General features: G+C 42.1%; 1 long non-coding RNA gene across 1 annotated transcript; it reads left to right on the plus strand.

Moving 5' to 3' along the window:
• The first annotated feature begins 1,061 nt into the window (after positions 1-1,061).
• LOC131895176 (uncharacterized) lies at positions 1,062-10,989 on the plus strand. Its single transcript, XR_009375116.1, has 4 exons — positions 1,062-1,358; positions 3,968-4,130; positions 6,781-6,962; positions 10,468-10,989. It is a non-coding gene; the product is annotated as an uncharacterized LOC131895176 (long non-coding RNA).
• The last annotated feature ends 8,508 nt before the right edge of the window (positions 10,990-19,497 follow it).

A 19,497-nucleotide genomic window follows, 5' to 3' on the forward strand; every position in this document is an offset into this window, starting at 1 on the left:
ATTATAGTCACACATGAGTTATAATTAAATGAATCAAGACAGTACTTTATCATGAATTTAACTGTTGTTTTGTATATTTGAAAATGTTTGAGGTAATTTCTTCTCTCTACATAATTTCTAAAATGCAGAGCAAGAAGCTGAATGTAAAAAAAGATCACTGGAAACTGAACTGAGCCTACATCCATACTCTTGATATTTTACAGAGGAACTTTGGGTGACTCTCCAGGCAGCCAGCTGTTTCTGTAATTCTAGATTTTTGGAAGTTGCTTACAATGCATTTCCTATTTACTTAGATAATATTGTATCCTTCTGAGGTCTTTGATGTAGTTGAAGACTAGATAGTTATAGTTATAATTTTTCTTGGTTATAATAAAAGATAAATTAGATATGAAACCTTAGACTCACAAATATAGGATAAGTAGAATATTTTCTTTGAATTTACCAAATATAGATTAGATATTGCAACTGTTATTCTTCCTTGATAATTGTTCTACTATATGTAATTTTACTATGTTAAAGTTAAAAATTTTCTTTTTATTTAGACAGAAAAGGGGAAAAGCTGTAGGATAATGCTTTTGTACACTAGTTTAATAAAACACTGATTGGTCATAGTCAGGCAGGAATTATAAGTGAGGCAACAAACTAAAGGAATTCTGGGAAAGGTCAGGAGTCACCAGCCACACAAAAGAAGCAAGATGTGAAGGTAGAACAGAGAAAAGTTACCAAGACATGTGACTGAAGATAAATAAAAATTATGGGTTGATTTAAGTGTAATAGCTAGTCAGTAATAAGTCTGACCTGATGGGCAAGCAGTTTTAATTAATATAAGCCTCTGTGCATTTACTTGGGTTTGAGCGGTTGCTGAACCTCCAGACCGTGGGAACCTGGTAGGACCAGGAAAATTTCACCTATACCTAAAGGCTTCCATTGTGACCCCAGAGGCTCCTGGAAATGTCAACTTGGTTTCAAGACACTTTTGGGTGAGGTATGAGACAGGGATGTAACAGCTATACCATGTGACATCAGCACATGAACATTCTACTGTATCCTGGAGAGCCCTGGCATTCTATGTGATGTCACCACTGTTGTGGCAACACCAACTGTCATTGGGGCTTTTGTGCAGTGTCTAGTACTTCAACTACAGACATGCTGACTAGACTGAACAGGATTCTTGGGAGACAGGATGGCGAGCACAGGGAGACCAAAGGGAGGCAGAAGGAAGATGGCCTTCAGTCTCCATGTCACACATCAAGAAATAAATGGTTCTGGGGAAAGCGCAGTGAGTCCTGGGAAAGGGATGAGGAGCTTCCTGAAGGAGGAAGGCTTCAGCTGATGCTTTCAGAAGTGGGGCTCAGAAGGTAAGAGTTTCTGAGAAGCAATGGGCCTATCCAGGTCCTCTGAGTTCTTCAAGAGCAGAACAGAGTTGAGGATTTTTCATGGCTAGTTTGGCAGGGAGCCAGGGATGGTCAAAGCTGCAGCTGCTCTGTTGAGGTGCCTCTGCAGCTAGAGAGTTTTCTCTCCGGGTCCCGGGAAGCCCCAGCAGTCCGACAGCCCACTTATAAAATAAACACACAGACGCTTATATTATTTAGACTGTTTGGCCTAATGGCTCAGACTTCTTGCTAGCTGTTCTTATATCTTAAATTAACCCATTTCTATTAGTCTATAATTTGCCATGTGGCTCGTGGCTTACTGGTACCTTACATCTCACTTGTCATGGCGGTTGCTGGCAGGTCTCTCCCCTCAGCCCTCTGCTTCAACCAATTCTCTTCCCTTTGTCCCGCCTATACTTCCTGACTGGATATTGGCCAATCAGTGTTTTATTTATTACCCAATCAAGTAACACACGTAACATACAGAGAATCCCACAGCACTTCCCCTTTTCTTTTTTTCTAAAAGGAAGGTTTTAACTTTTGCATAGTAAAGTTTTAACTTTTGCATAGTAAAATTACAGATAACAAAACAATTATCAAGCAAGAATTATAGTTATAATATCTAGTCTATTTATAATAACTAGTTTATTTGGCTAAATTAAAGAAGATATCCTATCTATCTTATATTTGTGAGTCTAAGGTTTATATCTAACTTATCTTTTATTATAACTAAGGAAAATTGTAACTACCTACCTTCAACTACATCAAAGACCTCAGAAGGATATAATATTACCTGAGAAATGAGAGAAGAATGCAAGCAACTTTCAGAAGTCTTGCAGGGTAGACAGAGACAGCTGGCAGCCTGGACAGTCACCTAATGTTCCTTTGTAAAGTTGGGCCATCTAACTTCAGCCCACAGGGCTAGACTCTCGGGTCATTTTTTTCAGTGTCCTGTAGAATATCTGGCAGTTTCCTCTGTGAGGCAGGAACCTGAAGGACCATTTTGCCAAGCAAAGTTCAGTGGTCACCTTTCTATGGGTCTTGCATGTCTAGTCGATCAAGCAGTCCAGGCAAGAACAGTTTCTTGCCCAAATGGCTATCACTCTTTCTGTATTTGTTCTTCATGTCTGAGGGCTCAACTGTGGATGTCCTGTCCTTAGGTATTTTCAGTCATGCCTTTCAATAGTTGATAACTCCTTTGCTAAAATCATGATAGATAGAATGTATTCTGCTGAAGCCTTTAGCAAAAGTTTCCTCATTACCTATGTGACTTATCATTGCTCTGACAGGACCAAAGTAATCCTCCACCATCCTCATACATTGTAACTGCCCCGTGGATCTTCTCTGATGTGCTCGTTCACCTTGTGGAACTGATCTTCCATCCCCATTATCCTTAGCCAATTTCTTAGCATCTTTTATTTCTCATCTTGTTAGTTAGCGATCTTCAGGATGGGAAGAGCCATTCCTGGGCAGTGTTTGGAAAATAGGTCTTTCCACACATGGTTAACTACTGAATTAAAATGCACTAGATTCTAATGAATCAGAGAGATACCTGGATTGGAAAGAGGAGATGCTGGAGACCTTCCCCTGTTTCTCAGGGAAGGCTCTTGGAAAGGGCAGCTTGGCTTTTAGTGAATTGGGGAAGAGTTGGTTATCAGATAGGTGACGACATTGACAGTGACCCTAACAATCTCTTCTTTGGAAATTCTATTGTATCCTGGGGAGCCCTTGACATCTTTTGTGAAATCACCAGTGTTGTGGCAATGCCAACTGCCCTTAAGGCATTCATTAAGTACTTATAGGGTTCACCAATCAGCATGTTGGCAAGACTGAGCACATTGATTGGCAGAGGTAGCCCAGGTTTCTAAAAAGGAGTTGAGTCTAGAACTGGAACTTCCAGTAATAGGGTTCAGTAGCTGTGATCATCTGAAGACATGGGCCTATGATGCTTATCTGGGTTCCTAAAGAGCAGATCCAAAATGGAGGATTTCTGATGGGTAGTTGGCAGAGGGCCAGGAATGGTCAAAGATGAAGCTGCTGTGCTGGGACCTTGATCAGTTCACTCTGAGTGGCAAAGAATGCCAAAGGGGGCACAGAATCACTAATAAGGTATCAGAGTAGGATATTGCTGCACTTCATTCTCAGTGGATTTCTGTAGGTTTCATGGATATCTGACATAAATACCAGGGAAGAAAACTTCCCATTCATGTACTCAGGTCTGAGACATTCAGTTGCTTTTAGTCCTGCACACAGGTTATCGGACTGAGAGATGAAAAGCACCAGACAGTCCAGGACTTTCTTGCAACAAATCAGGTATTGGCTGACCATTCAAAACCAACATGACTGGCCTTGCTTATGCCTTTCTAGGACAGTGGGGCTGCAGTAGGGCCTGAGGCATATATCTATCCTCAGAGATTGGAGACAGACACATGACTTATGGGACCCCAGTTTAAAGATAGATGCTCTGAATTTGGGGGCTTTGTTGGGTTCCATGCATTTCCTCTTCCTCAGGACTCCTCTTGGGACTCCACATGATCTCTCTTGGCCCTATGCCATTCATCTGTACAAGTTCACTTGTGTTTATGTACCTACAGGGACTACTATGAAGGCATCATCCACACCCTTCTTCCTCACTGAGCAGGATCAGCAGCTGAACCAGGTAGAAAAACTGACTCTTCAGCTACAGATTATGACCAATGAGAGGAATGAACTGCTTGAATTCCTGGCCCTTTATAACAACAATGAGTTGAACAACAGGTACTCATCATGCCCTTTTCTCTGGTGACTTCTTGGCCCTACTGTGTCCTGAGTGCATCTGAGAGACAGAACTGCAGCCTGTAGGAGTGAGATAGGACACAGGCTGTTCTGATTCCTCCAAATGAAAAGCAGAGCCTGTGGCCTGAATCACAATCTACAGAGAGGGGCAGTGCATTTCAAGAGGCCCTGATAGGCATTGGCTTTTATGAGATTCTCAGCAGCCTGAGTTGAGTGTTTATATTTGACTAGATATTTACTTTGCTTGTTGCTTTGGGAGCATCTGTGTGTCTGGAATGCCTGGAGTTCATCCCTGTTCCTCTCTGGTCTTGTTCCTTATACTATGAGTCAATGCCACTTACCTGCATTTCTCTGACATCCTGTGTGTGGGTTTATGTGTGTGAAGTACTCTCTAAGGGGCCCAAACATTACAAACATGGCAGTGGCAGGTTTTGCCCTTTTCACTTCCCTCTCCCTTGATAAACCATTAGATTACATTCCTAAATTTAGTCCCCAAAGTTCATTCCCTTTTGTGGACACTGACTCATTCTTGAAACTAAACACCAAAGTTCAACAATCAAAATTCATTACTTGGCGACATTGGCTAACCTGTCCAATCAGATCTCAACAACTGACCCTAGCACAGATTAACCTTTTCTACTTAAAAACCCACTGCTGTAAAAAGCCTGCTGCTTGCTGTCTGGCTTTGCCTGATCCAGAGACAGGTTCCCAATTCCATGCTTGCCCTGTGGGGTAATAAATCTCTTTGTGTTGAGGATTGGGTGTCTGAGTGTGTTCTGTACTGTCTCTGAGAGGCTCCCTTACACTCTCTCTGTGTGTGTGTGTGTGTGTGTGTGTGTGTGTGTGTGTGTGTGTGTGTCCTTCCAGATCCTGTGAGTCAGAGATTGATAGTAGGCCTGAGAATATGGGCTTCTCAAAGATTTCAGGTGATATAAGTGCTGAGGCCAGGGAGCCCCACATTGAGCATCACTGCTCTCAGCTTTGTGCTCACCCTGGTGCCTCATTGGAACTCTCTTGGGAGTTTATAAAGCCATCCTCATGAAGTGCCTCCTCCATAGAAATACTGATTATGAGTTCTGGATATCCTTGTAAGGATAAGAAACTCTGTTCTCAAGACAGTGGGAACGTCATCGCAGATTTCAGATAGACCTGGATCTGTGGCACAGACTCTTGGGACCTCCTTAGAGACAGCTAGTCTACCTGTCCAGGCATACTGAGGGAGATCATGTAACTCTGTCTTCCTCCCTATTGACACCCAGCCTTTACTGGCCCTGGGGCAATGAGGCAAGTCTAATGCACATCAAGAGTTCCAGTACATAGAATTCCTGGTGTGACATCCAGTGGGCTAGTGTAGTATAAAACAGAATCTTAATTCATGTGATCCCTGAGGCCTGTGTTTATGGGGTTTTTGTTCCTTGGGCCATGCCCTACAACAAGCTGAATTCTGAGCTGGAGATGTTGAAAACACAGCATAAGAAGGAGATGTCAGATGTGAAGAAATTCCCCAAGGAGATTAGCGAGGCCTCATACAAGTGCAAGGAGCTGAGTGAGAATACCCACTCCTACTGGTGAGTGCCTAATTGAGATGGGACCCCAGAACTTGTTAAGGACTGCTTCTGTTAGTCTGAAGTTTCTCCAGTCCTGCCTGACCCAGCCGTCAAGAGGAATCTGTCCCACCCACCTCCTGCAGTCAAATGGTCCCAAATAAACACACAGAGGCTTATAGTACTTACAAACTATATGGCCAATGGCTTAAGTTTCTTGCTAGCTAGCTCTATCACCTCAAATTAACACATTTCTATTAATCTATGTTTGCCACATGGCTGCTGCATGGCCAGGCTGTTGGCATGTTGCTCCATGGGTGGTAGCTGGCATCTCCTCCACATGTGACTTTCTTCTCTGTCTCTCCTGGATTTTTCTGCCTGGCTCCATCCTGCCTTGCTATAGGCCAAAGCAGCTTACTCATTAACCAATGGGAGCAACACATATTCACAGCATACAGAAAGACATTCCACAGTAGCTTCTCCCCTTCCTCACCTTTGAACAAAGTTGGGCTATGTTTCTAGACTGTTTACCTCTTAGCAAGCAGCCTGACTTATAGCTCTTGGACTTGTGCCTCCTAAACTGAGTTCTCCTAAGAGTGAAGAGTCTGAGAGCCCTTCCGAACATTTTCCTGTGAACTTCTGGAGCTTCTAGAGAGAAAACATGGTTTGCACCATGAATGTTTTCTGTAGCTCTGGCGGAAGCTTACAGAGCTGGTTTCTATGGGACACATAGATGGAATGTATTCCCATTGGGTCTTCTGTCCCCCTCAGAGTATGATTTCCCTCTACCTGTCCATGTTTTCCCAATTCTGTGAACGGTTAAGCACCAGGGTTTGTGTTGGGGATGTAGGGGATACAGTTTTCAGAGGTACATGGATCCTGTTTGCTGTCAGGGTATTCAGAAATAGTTTAAATCTTTCTGCAATTTGGCTATTCTCTGGTTTTAGCCTGCACCTGAGTGATGCAGGCATGGCAAATGTGGGTTTCACCCCAGGGCTCTTGGGGATGGGGACATGGGACCTTGCAGGAATGGTAGTATTAGGAGTGGCAGATGGAGGTGGAGCTCATCATTTTTGGTGATATTTCAGCACCCTCTACAGTCAGTTACTAAGGGAATGGACTCAGCTGAAGGAAAATGAGCATGTTGAACGAGGACAACAGAAAGCTGCAGGGGAAGCAGATTTTACTACAAGAGTCCTGCAAGGAGGCAAAGAGGCTCTGTGAGGAGGCCCATGGGAAGATATATGACCTCTGGACAAAGCAGCAGCAGGTAGGTTGAAGCAGCAGGACCAAGATGCCCACCTGTCTAACCATACACACACATATACACACACCCATGTAACCATCTACTCACTTATGAAACTGACACATCCCATGCAATAGTTCTTTCTGTGATCATTCACAAGTCATTCTGGGGAGTTAGCCTCTTGGAAGGCATTGCATGACTGGCAAGAAAACCCTACTGCTCTGCTAGAAGCTGCAGTCCATTGATGAAGACGAGTAAATCACATGTCACTCACCAATATGTTAGTATAAAAGGAGCGGTGTTACGATTTGAGCCACATAGGGAGTAGCACAGAGATCTGAGTGAGTGGGGTCAAGGGTCTGGGTCTCATTTGCTTGGCAGAGAGGTCATATGAGATCAGAGGCAGAAACAGCATGGAAAGAGCAATGTCCATTGTAAAAACCAAATGACAGGGTCTCATGGATATCTTTATAGGTGTTATATGGCATTTTACCCTCTTGTTCCCAGACTGCCATGGTGTTGTCTTTACCTGGCCAAGCTCTTTTTTAACGTAGACAGAACCCTAAGTAACATCTTGTCAATACTGTTGGCTGTGAGTGGCATTGGCCAGGTCACCCATCCTGGATATTACGCTCAGAAGCTCACTTGATGACTAGGGATGTTTCATGAGCTTATGACAGGAGATTGTCAGGGTGGCAGATTTGAGATTTTAAGAGAATAATTTTCTCCAACTGCATCAACATAGCCTGCAGAAGCACAGCATGCTTCCCAGGCATGTTTAGTCTCAAAATGATGGAAAGCAGATTTGTAGGTCTCACTTGAAACAGCTAGTGTGAGGAGTCTAAATTCAACTGGTAATGCCATCCTCATTCAGTTGATGTCCTCCTCATTGTGTTCTGTTTACTTATGATTTGAGGTGTGTGTGTGTGTGTGTGTGTGTGTGTGTGTGTGTGTGTGTGTGGTGTATGCATGCCTGAGGATGCATACATTTGTGTGTTTTTTGGAAGGCCAGATGTTGGCCTCAAGTGTCCTCTGTTGCTTTCTCCCTTATTCCCTTCAGCCCGGGTCTCTCACTGAACCTGAAAATTTTTGTTCTGTCTAAGCTGGATAGCCACAGATCTTTGGATCTCCTGTCTCCTCACGCTAAAGCTTCTTGTTTTTTTCTGTCTCATCTCCTTGCTATATGATTCATTTGGTCAGAAAGAAAATTTACTTGTTGGATTCTCTTAATTTTTGCACATTTTGATTACATTGGAATTAATGAGTTTTGTAATAAATAAGAAAAGTCACACACTGGAGCATTTAGAAATAAAAAGTACATTTCTTTCACAGCATAGAGGTAACTTCCCAGGAAATGTCTGGTTTGTCTTACTGGCTTCACAACAATCTTAGGACAGATTCCTCCTCATACTTGTATAAAGTTCTGCATTTCAGGAAAGTGCTGTGGGTGACCTAAGTTGCCTCCTAGTGACTGACCTGGGCCGTTTTCATATAATATGCCCTGTAGTCTGGTAAAAAGTTATTGGGTAATGACAATGGGTGAATACCATTCTCTGGTGCTATCAATGTCTCATGTGGAGGAGTCTGAGCAGGTTTAGTGAGGAGACTATGATGTGTCAACTTGGATCAACTGGGGCTTTAGGTCCAGCCCTCTTCCATGGGCACTTTGTCTTGTGTGGTCAAGCTCAGGTGTGCAGAGGGTGTTATTTATCTGTATGATCAATGAGTTGGGTGGTAAAAACTTCTTTGATTGGGGATCATCTTTAAGAATGATGGAGACAGATTTAAATGAGAAGATACTGTGCCTAATCTGGTTAGTAAAACCTTGCATCAGTCAAATAACAGATGGAGCTGCCCATCATTCTGCATGTCCATAAAGCTAACAATAACAAAAGACAGAAAATTGATGCATGGTAAAAGTTTTTCAGGTATTTGTAGAGGCAGAATTATTTATCTGCAAAAAAATACTTGGGAGAAAAATAAAGTAATGGGGTACATGAAGGTGAGAAAGAGGCTACTGAGAGGCAGGAAAGGCTGCCTGAGGGTTTGTGTCCTTCTCTGCTCTGGGTGAATGGTGGCTGACCACTGATGACTTCCCTGCATCCTGTTTTGTTCTTCTCCTCATCACCTGCTGCCATTTTCCTTTCACCTTTGCCTAACCTTGGTTCAGCTAACCTTGTCCTTGGAGCTTGGAATGGACTTTATTCCCTGAGGAATTCTGAACTGCAGAGGTGCTTGTGGCTGCATCTCAGCCCAGCAGAAGTCCCACAGCTATGCTGAGGTGTGAGAAGAGGCTGTCTTAACGCACCCCTTAGGCTCATCATACTCTAAAGCACCCTCTCCATGTTGTGTCTGCAGCATTCAGAAACTGCTTTTATTCCAAACTTCTTCATACTGAGTTAAAATCTGCCTGATGGGGGGTTGGCAGAAATGAGAATTCTCAGACATTGCCAGTAGTGTAAAATGGTGCAGCCCTGTGAGAAGCTATGTACAATTATTCAGAAAGTTGAACTGCAGACTCCAGGTGGACCATTGATTCAGAATGTAAATTAGGTGTCCACAGAGAATGTTGGGGACAACAGGGTTACAGCAGGACTCATCAGAACACCCCCAGGTAGAAACTATTCAGATGCCCAACATTGATGAGGGAAAATGTACAATGTGATCCATGGAATGTTGTGAAGCATGGAATATTATATGCAATTATTTGGCCGTGAGTTAGTCAACCTTCTGTCACTCAAAGTAAACCCTGACACAATTATCTTACTTGGAGGAAAGGTTAACATAGACTCCTGATTTTAGAGATTTTCTAGTTTTCTGATTATTTGCTTTAGGCCTAAATTGAGGCAACCTGTGGTTTAGAGAGCTTCTTTAGGAGGAAGCTGCCCTCCTTGGAGGAACTGAGAAGAATTGAGAGAGAGAGCAAGGGGCTGGTCCACTGCCATCCAGTGGTCCTGTGCTGGTAAACTAAGCCTTCAATGATCAGACTGGAGAACTTCCTAGGAGAGCTTGGATTACTGGTCAGGAACCCTGGGGTTCACCTGTCTGTGTACAGGTTTACAAGGCAAGCACTACATTGACTGATCTGCCCACTGAGTTCTTCTCCCAGGTCATCAGGCATGCATGTGTTATACAGACACGCAGGCAAGCAGAACATCTGTACATATAAAGTAAAAATTAAATGAAAAATTATCAAAACAGAGTAAAAGTACACAACCTTCTCCACATCCCTGTGTTCAGAGCATCCTGTGTTTTCCTGCCTCTGGGCTAGAATAAGGGTAGAGAAGGTGTGTGTTAATGAAAGATCACTTTCTTCTCCATGGTATCCCAGGTGATCTTGTCTTACAATAGTATTATCTGGGAAACTAAACACGTAGGCAATGTGTGTGCTTGTATGTGTGCATCCATGTACATGGGTGTTCAAGTTGTGTATGTGTATGTATATGTGTGTCTGTGTGTGTGTGCATGTGGCTATATGTACAGGAGTGCAGGAAACCCTCTCCTAAAAACACAATCTTCTAATGAACAGGATCATCAAAGACTTGAGGAAAATCTTCAGTCCCTGCTGAAGCAGAAGCTGCTTACCCGGCAAAGGGACTTGGCAGTAAAGCTGCAGCATCATTTCACTGTGTCCCAGATGAGGTAGGAATCTAGGATTCCAGAAGCAGATGGGTCCAAGTGAGTCAGCTGTACATGGATATCTGTTCTCTTTGAATTTCTGTTCAATTGGCAAAGCTTCCAGCCACAGCCAAGAAGAGAACACCTCAGGGTGTCATTCATTGCTGGCTCAGTCAATAGGAACTTATGTCCAGGAAGCAATATGCTTTCTCCTTGGTCTTATGGAGATTGTGTCCTCTTCTTCCATTCTGAGTCCTCTAGTATGATTTGAGTATCTCATCTCTTAGATTAGATCTCCCCACAAATATTCCCATAGTAGCCAGAAACCTAGAGGGGATCATCAACCATGAAGGAAAGTGTGTCCTCCTTCAACTTTATTTTCCATCATGAATGTTATGTTTAGGGATAAGTGTCTACCCTTTGGCAGATTTGCATATAGCAGCCTACTGCTGATGGCAGGCTCTCTGCAGTGTTTATCAGTTTCTCAAGAGAAGATTTACTCTGGTCATAAACAGTAGGAGTTGACAAGTTAATCCCATGTAGGGTTCTGAGATGTAGGAATAATTGGAGCCTTCTCTGCATTGCTGTGTAGGCTCCACTAGAGGGCAGGCATAGAGTTTTCCAGGAGGTTCACATTCACCTGGTATCTAATCAGGACAGCTACATCATTCCTGACCTGTGCCTCAGACTTTGTCATACTGATATTTCTCCAAATTGATGTCTTTGGACTGTTGGAGAAATATGCTGCTTTTTCTAATCCAGCACAGTGTGTATTTTCCAGTTCAATGTCTAGTAGTTTTTAAAAGATGAGAAAAAATTTCTGCCCAGTAGCTCTCTGACCCTTTTCCCTTGGGGAAGCAGGGAATGAACTCAGCTGAAAGGTACTGCTTGATTGTCTAGCTGAGTAGATCTGGTGGGGGCTCAAAAGCTGACATGGCAGGTCCCCACCAGGCTTGTCTCTCAGCTGCCTTCCTTCCCTAGGTTTGAAATCCGGCAGAAACTGGAGCAGACCACAGCCCAGGATGAGAGCCTCCTGCAGATGGAGCTGCTGAAGCAGAAACACTATGTCCCAGGCAAGTCAGCCACCATTGAGCCCCATCCCCAGCAGCAGGGTATTCATGGGGTGTGTTTCCTTCCTTAACTTTTGTTTATTAGGGATGAATAGGCCCTGATTTCCTTGCCATGTGCCTAGCAAAACTGTTTTTGAATCATATTTTCTTTGATGATTTTACCTGACAGCACCTGTTAAGAAGACTGAGAAGACTGGAAGAAGCCAGAAACACCTTGAAATCATGACATTCTACACTCTAGGTTCAAGGCCTCCTCAAAAAATGCCACCTCTTTTCACCTGTGAACTAGTGAGGCAAATATCAACCTACCATCAGGTGATACAGGCGCAATCTGATCCACATCTGTTGGCTCACTATCCTTGGAGAAAAGTTTGTGTCAGAAACAAGTTTAATATACAGAGAACACAACACAAATTACTAAGAACCCTGACTCCATATGTGATGGGAAATCTGACAAGGAAGACTGTGTTAATATCACACTGCCATCCAGACAGAACACACCAAAAACAAGATTCTCTCTAGTGCAGTGCAGAAGCTGATGCCATGTCATGGGTAAGTGTTGCTGAAGATAATTCACTACAGAGAATAAGCCAGTTCCTCACCTCTTTTGCTTTTCCATAATGAAATTCCAAAGCAAACTGAAATTTCCTTCATTTTTTTGTTTTATATCTTAGGATATTTATTCTTCATTATTTTCTTCATTTTTGTTTAAGGTTGGGTTAATTTTTGTTATACTTTTCTTCTTGTCATTATTGTAATAGTTTGCTAAGGCTGTACACTGTGTATAATGACTGCTGTTTTGAAAGCCCCCATTGAGTAAAATGAATATATTTTTATGAATAAAATAAATTTCAACTTTTCACTCTAAGACTCTTCTTTAGTACATGAGGTTTCACACTCCTGTAAACCCAGAAATCACAGGCTTGGATGTATCTCAGTAAGTTCCAGGAAGCTCAGGCTGCACAAGGATTTCCAAGCCATGGGCCTCAGGGCTACACAGGGGGTGGCAACTTGGATGTTGATGGTATAGCCTACCTCATGGATACCCACTACATAATAGAAAAACTAGACATATTGTATCCTTGAGGTCATATATTTAGCTACCAGTAAAATGTGGTACAGTGTATACACATGTTCACAAAATCATCATGTAGACCAAATTAAAGGGAAACACAAGTATATTGCTCCAGGCCTCTCAGGAAATGAGAACATTCATTAAACTTGTATAAAGGAAGCAAAAAGTAATCTGCCTCTGGTTTTTTTTTTTTTTGAAATACAACATGAGTGATAACTGAACAGCAGAGTTGATTTTCTGCAAGAGAATTTAGGATAACTTTGTGGTGCTTTTCTTTATACTTATAGGTGTTTTGCTACCACATACATGCAATTCCCATGAAAGCTAGGTGAGGACAGAGTCCACCTGGAATTTAAGTTAAAGAGGTTTGTTAGCTGTCCTGTCGGTCTTCTGGGACAGCAATAAATGCTCTTAATGGATGAGCCATCTCTCCAGTCCCTGAAATTGACCTTTGTCTTCCATGGCTTATGTGTGCTGTATTAGGTGGATTGGATCATTCCCAACCAAAGACTGAAGTTTCTTGGAACCTGTAGGGACAGGCATGCTAATTGTCTTAGGCTGCCACACATCCATTCAGGGCTCTCATAGGTTCAGGATCCTGCCCCAGTCTCACTGACTGTCAGAATGGAACTGTCTGTGTCTGAGTCTGTGTGTGTGTTTGTGTATGTGTGCCAGGTCTTGGCCCACAGAAGCTAAGACATCTTGTTTTTCATTCCTCACATAAGCTAGAACCTCTCCATCTCATATAATTACTCATTTAATTAGTAACTGTGTGTTCCTTTTGAGAAATTTCAGACTTGTGTTATTTTACTTTCTTGCCCAGAAGCTATAGAAACCTTGTAGGCCAGCATCAAAGCATCACCTAAAAAACAGGTTAAGGGAATGTGACCATGTGGAATTTATAACTGAGATATGGCTGTTGTGAGGTCCAAACTTCTCTAAAAGTCATATACCTCTTTGGTGCATTGGTTAGCGTTCTTTGGGGTAACAACTTATAGAATGAATTTCTACATATACTAGAGGCTACTTTTTAGAATGACTTACAGGCTGTAGTCTAGCTAATTGAACCTTGGCTGGCTATGATGACAAAGTCCAAGAATCCAGTAGTTGCACAGTCCACTACGCTTGAAGTCTCAGCCCATCAGTAGTATAGTCTGGAATCCCAAAGTAGTTGGCTCCAATGCCAGTGAAGGAATGGACTTGCTAGCAAGGTGAGAGCAAGCAGCTAAAGAGCAAAAGCTCCCTTCTTCCATTATGTATATGGGCTTCCAGCACAAGACCTGGCTGAGATTACAGCTGGAGTTTTGGGGCTCAAGATATCTGAGTTAAAGGTGTTTTTTTTCCCTCAATATCCAGATTAAAGAATGTTTTCCTAACGCAAACATCAGGATTACTCGTGGATCTTCTCCTTTTTTTATCTTTTTATTTTTATTTTTGTTTATTTAAGAGTTCTTTTTTCACATTAGATACCAACCACAATTCCCTCTCCCCCACCACCCCCCTCCCACTGCTCCCACCCACCCTCCATCTTTCCTCCACCCAGCCTCCTATCCAGTCCTCAGGGAGGGTAAGGCCTCCCATGAGGAGTCAAGGAAGTCCACCATATCAAGGTGAGGCAGGACCAAGCCCCTCTCTGCTGCATCAAGGCTGAGCAAGGCATCCCTCCATGGGGAATGGGCTCCAAAAAGCCAGTTCATGCATGAGGGATAAATTCTGGTGCCACTGCCAGTGGCCACATAAATTGTCCAAGTCACACAACTGTCACCCACATTCAGAGGGCCTAGTTCGGTCCCATGCAGGTTCCCCAGTTGTCAGTCCAGAGTCAGTGAACTCCCATTAGCTCAGGTCTCTGTGGGTTTCCCCATCATGATCTTGTCCCTTTGCTCATATAATCTCTCCTCCTTTGCTTCAACTGGACTCTGGGAGCTCCACAAAGTGCTTAGCTGTGGATCTCTGCATCTGCTTCCATTAGTACTGGATGAAGGTTATCAGTTCCCTTGATCCTTACACATGGGGACAGGGCAACCATGGACCTCCCAGCCAGGAAACATGGTGTCAATCATATAGCTTTGGGTCTCCATGTAAACACCGAGAGGAAGTGTAGAGATTTTGGGTATGGCCAAGGATATGATATAAATATTTACAAAAATACAAATGTAAATAAATATGGTGGCATTGATCAATCAGTAGATAAATGTTTTACTACAAATGCTACTACTACTGCTTGTAGATACTCTCGAAATCTATTAAAAGTTAACTGGCTTAAAGATGTATATAAACTTCATCCAAGTTCATTTAGGAAGTATAATTAATGGATTAAGGCCCAGTGCGGGTCAAGACCTTAATCTTATATCTCACTTGATTCTTAAGACACTATCATAACAATGTGAATCCTAAATAACAAATAGTTAAAGGAGAAATGTAGAAATCGTTTGAAACACTATCAATCTTTTTATTATCTTCTCTGCTGTGTAATCCCTGGATGGATGATGATTGCCACCTTGTTTCCTGGCTGGGAGGTCCACGGTTGTCCAGTCCTCATGTGTAAGGATCAAGGGAAGTGATCCTAGGGTCTTTGGAGCACAGTGACCATTGCTCATCCCTCAGAAGGAATGGTGTCAGTCTGCTTTAAACACTGGGCCACACCCAGGATCTTCTCTCTTAAAATTAAGGAAAAATACCTACAGGCATGCCCCACCAATCTTGAGTTTTAGTTAATTCCAGATGTATTCAATTTGGCAACCAAAAATAGCTATCACAACTGTACCCATTGTCAACTTGATACACAATTGTATCTTTTTATTGTTATTTTAATTTTATAATTGAATTTAATTTTACACATTAACCACGGATTCCCATCTTCCCTTCTCCCACCCCACCCCGCGCTCCCCCCAACTCACCCCCCATTCCCATCTCTTACAGGACAAGGACTCCCCTAGGGATTCATCTCAGCTTGGTAGATTCAGTCAAAGCAGGTCCAGTCCCCTCCTCCCTTCACTCAGGCTAAGCCCTAGGCTACAAAAAGCCAGCTCATGCACTAAGGCAGGTCCTGGTCCCATTGCCTGGGGGTCTCCCAAACACTCGACTGTCTCACTTATCCAGAGGGCCTGATCCAATTGGGGGCTCCTCAGCTATTAATTCATTGTTCATGTGTTTTCACTACTTTGGCTATTTGTCCCTGTGCTTTTTCCAATCATGGTCTCAACATCTCTCGCTCATACAATCCCTCCTCTTTCTTGCCGATTGGACTCCCGGAGCTCCACCTGGGGCCTGGCCATGCTTCCATTAGTCATTGGATGAGAGTTCTACCAAAACAGTTAGGGTGTTTGGCCATCTGAGAACCAGAGTAGGTCACTTTGGGCTTTCTCTCGACCATTGCCAGTAGTCTATTGTAGAGGTATCTTTGTGGATTTCTGGGGACATCTCTAGCACTTTGCTTGTTCCTATTCCCATGGGGTCTTCATCTATCACAGTCTCTCTTTCCTTGTTCTCCCTCTCTGGTTTTGATCCAGCTGGGATCTCCCGTTCCCCAAGTTCTCTTTCCCCCAAGCCTTGGCCTTCATTTCCCTCCCTCATGTCCAGTTTGCTCATGTAGATCTCATCCATTTCTCTGCCATTGGGTGATCTCTGTGTCTTTTTTAGGGTGCTCTTTACTAGGTAGCCTCCCTGGAGTTGTAAGTAGCAGTCTAGTCATCCTTTGCTTTACATCTAGTATCCACCTATGAGTGATTACATACCATGTTTTTCTTTCTGAGTCTGGGTTACATCACTCAGGATGATTTTTTCTAGATCCATCCATGCCTGCAAAGCTCATGATGTCATTTTTTTTCTGCTGAGTAGTACACCATTGCATATATGTACAATATTTTACTTACACATTCTTCAGTAGAAGGGCATCTAGGTTGTTTCCAGGTCCTGGCTATGACAAATAATGCTGCTATGAACATAGCTGAGCATGTGGTATGATTGAGCATTCCTTAGGTATATGCCCAAGAGTAGTATAGCTGGGTCTTTGGAGAGATTGATTCCCAATTTTCTAAAACAGCACAATATTGATTTCCAAAGTGGCTGTACAAGCTTGTATTCTCACCAACAGTGGAGGAGAGGTCTCCTTGCTCCACATCCTATCCAGCATAAGGTGTCTTCAGTGTTTCTGATCTCAGCCATTCTGACAGGTGTAACATGGTATCTCAGAGTCATTTGGATTTGCATTTCCCTGATGATTAGGGATGTTGAGCAATTCCTTAAATGTCTTTCAACCATTTGAGCGTCTTCTGTTGAGAATTCTCTGTTTAGCTCTGTAGATCATTTCTTAATTGGACTGTTGGGCATTTTGATGTCTAATTTCTTGAGTTCTTTATATATTCTGGATATCAGCCCTCTCTGAGATGTGGGGTTGGTGAAGACCTTTTCCCATTCTGTACGCTGTCACTTTGTCTTTTTGACTGTATCCCTTGCTCTACAAAAGCTTCTCAGTTTCAAAAGGTCCCATTGATTGTTTCTCTCAGTGTCTATGCTACTGGTGTTATATTTAAGAAGAGATCTCCTGTGCCAATGCATTCAAAACTACTTCCTACTTTCTCTTCTATCAGGTTTAGAGTAACTGGATTTATGTTGAGGTCTTAGATCCATTTGGACTTAAGTTTTGTACATGGTGAAAGATATGGATCTATTTGCAGCCTTTTACATGTTGACATCCAGTTATGCCAGCACCATTTGTTGAAGATGCTTTCTTTTTTCCATTGTACAGTTTTGGCTTCTTTGTTAAAAATTATATGTTCATAAGTGTACGGGTTAATGTCAGGGTCTTCAATTCCATTCCATTGATCCACATGTCTGTTTTTATACCAGTACCAATCTGTTTTTTATTACTATAGCTCTATAGCAGAGCGTGAGGTCAGGAACCGTGATGCCTCCAGAGGTTGTTTTATTGTATAGGATTCTTTTGGCTATCCTGGGTTTTTTGTTTTTCCATATGAAGTTGAGTATTGTTCTTTCCAGGTCTGTGTAGAATTGTGTTGGTATTTTGATGGGGATTGCATTGAAACTGTAGATTGCCTTTCGTAAGATTGCCATTTTTACTATGTTAATCCTGCTTATCCATAAGCATGGGAGATCTTTCCATTTTCTGACATCTTCAATTTCTTTTTTCAGGGACTTAAAGTTCTTGTCATATAGGTCCTTCACTTGCTTATTTAGAGTTACCCCAAGGTATTTTATATCATTTGTGGCTATTGTAAAGGGTGGTGTATCTCTGATTTCTTTCTCAGCCTGTTTGTCAAATGTATATAGGAGGACTACTGATTTTTTTGAGTTAATCTTGTATCATACTACATTGATGAAGGTGTTTATAAGCTGTATGAGTTCCTTGGTCGAATTTTTGGGGTCACTCATGTATACTATCATGTCATCTGCAAATAGGGAAAGCTTGACTTCTTCCTTTCCAATTTGTATCCCCTTAATCTCCATATATTGTCTTATTGCTCTGGCTAGAACTTGAAGTACTATATTGAATAAGTATGGGGAAAATGGACAGCCTTGCATTATTCCTGACTTTAGTGGAATTGCTTTGAGTTTCTCTCCATTTAATTTGATGTTGATATTGGCTTGCTGAAAATTGCCTTTATTATGTTTTGGTATGTTTCCTGTATTCCTGATCTCTCCAAGACCTTTATCATGAAGGGTGTTGTATTTTGTCAAAAGCCTTTTCAGCATCCATTGAGTGGGGTGTTGAAGTCTCCCACTATTAATGTGTGGGGTTTCATATGTGATTTAAGCTTTAGTAATGTTTCTTTTACAGTTGTGGGTGTCCTTGTGTTTGGAACATAAATGTTCAGAATTGAAATTTCATCTTGGTCTATTATCTTTCCTGTGATGAGTATGTAATGCCCTTCTTGATCTCTTTTCATTGATTTTAGTTTGAAGTCTATTTTGCTGGATATTAGGATGGCTGCACCTGCTTGCTTCTTAAGACCATTTGATTGGAAAGACTTTTCCCAGCCTTTTATTCTTAGATAGTGTCTATCTTTGAATTTGAGGTGTTTCTTGTATGCAGCAGAAAGATGGGTCCTGCTTTTGTATCGATTCTGTTAGCCTGTGTCTTTCTATAGGTGAATTAAGTCCATTGATATTAAGGAATATTAATGACCAGTGCTTGTTCATTCCTGTTATTTTTTTGGTGGTAGTGTGTGTGCTTCTTTTCTTTGGGGTTTACTGCTGTGGTGTTATCTATTGCCTGTGTTTTCATGGGTTTCTCTCCAGTTTGTATAATTGCATGCCTGTGAAGTGTCATACAAAGACTTTACCACATTGATTGCATTCATAGAGTTTCTCTCCAGTATGTGTTCTTTCATGTACTTGAAGATAACTGTCTTCAGCAAAGGTTTTCCCACACTGATTACATTCATAGGGTTTTTCTCCCGTATGTGTTCTTTTATGTCTTGAAGATAACTATGACATAAAAAGGCTTTACCACAATGATTACATTCATAGGGTTTCTCTCCAGTATGTGTTCTTTTATGACTTTGAAGATAACTGTGACATAAAAAAAAGCTTAACAACACTCATTACATTCATAGGGTTTCTCTACAGTATGTGTTCTGTTATGCCTTTGAAGATCATTGTGACATAAAAAGGCTTTGCCACACTGAGTACATTCATAGGGTTTCTCTCTAGTATGTGTTCTTTCATGACTTTGAAGATGACCATATTGTGCAAAGGCTCTACCACACTGATTACATTCATAGGGTTTTTCTCCAGTATGTGTTCTTTTATGAATTTGAAGATATCTCTGACA

This window comes from Peromyscus eremicus, chromosome 18 (assembly GCF_949786415.1).
Source record: "Peromyscus eremicus chromosome 18, PerEre_H2_v1, whole genome shotgun sequence".
Lineage (NCBI taxonomy): Eukaryota > Metazoa > Chordata > Mammalia > Rodentia > Cricetidae > Peromyscus > Peromyscus eremicus.